At 23.6% G+C, this 292-nt stretch overlaps 1 protein-coding gene across 3 annotated transcripts in view; it reads left to right on the top strand.

The window, feature by feature from the left end:
- Positions 1-292, top strand: part of LOC106688107 (acid sphingomyelinase-like phosphodiesterase 3b) — a 940,469-nt gene that overhangs the window by 938,449 nt on the left and 1,728 nt on the right. The gene's annotated exons all lie outside the window — the stretch shown is intronic.

Below are 292 nucleotides of genomic sequence, written 5' to 3'. Positions count from 1 at the left end.
TTATTTTCTTTAAACATCCAGGTCTACGGATGTGATACAAACATTGACATACCTTTTACAGAATAGGCAGATTTTGCTTTATTTTGCAGAAAAAACAGATATACTACATAAATTATACATAGTTAGACATATAAATATTTAAAAAAAAATAAATAACAATATATTAAAAATATATATATTGTTATTTTTTTTATGTTTAGCTTTAAGATATATTGTTTATTTTCTTTAAACATCCAGGTCTACGGATGTGATACAAACATTGACATACCTTTTACAGAATAGGCAGATTTTG

The sequence above is a fragment of the Halyomorpha halys genome, unplaced genomic scaffold, assembly GCF_000696795.3.
Source record: "Halyomorpha halys isolate HHAL.00 unplaced genomic scaffold, Hhal_1.1 Scaffold4.1, whole genome shotgun sequence".
Taxonomy (NCBI): domain Eukaryota; kingdom Metazoa; phylum Arthropoda; class Insecta; order Hemiptera; family Pentatomidae; genus Halyomorpha; species Halyomorpha halys.
The sequence above is the reverse complement of the archived record's forward strand: the minus strand, read 5'-3'. Positions and strand labels throughout refer to the sequence as shown.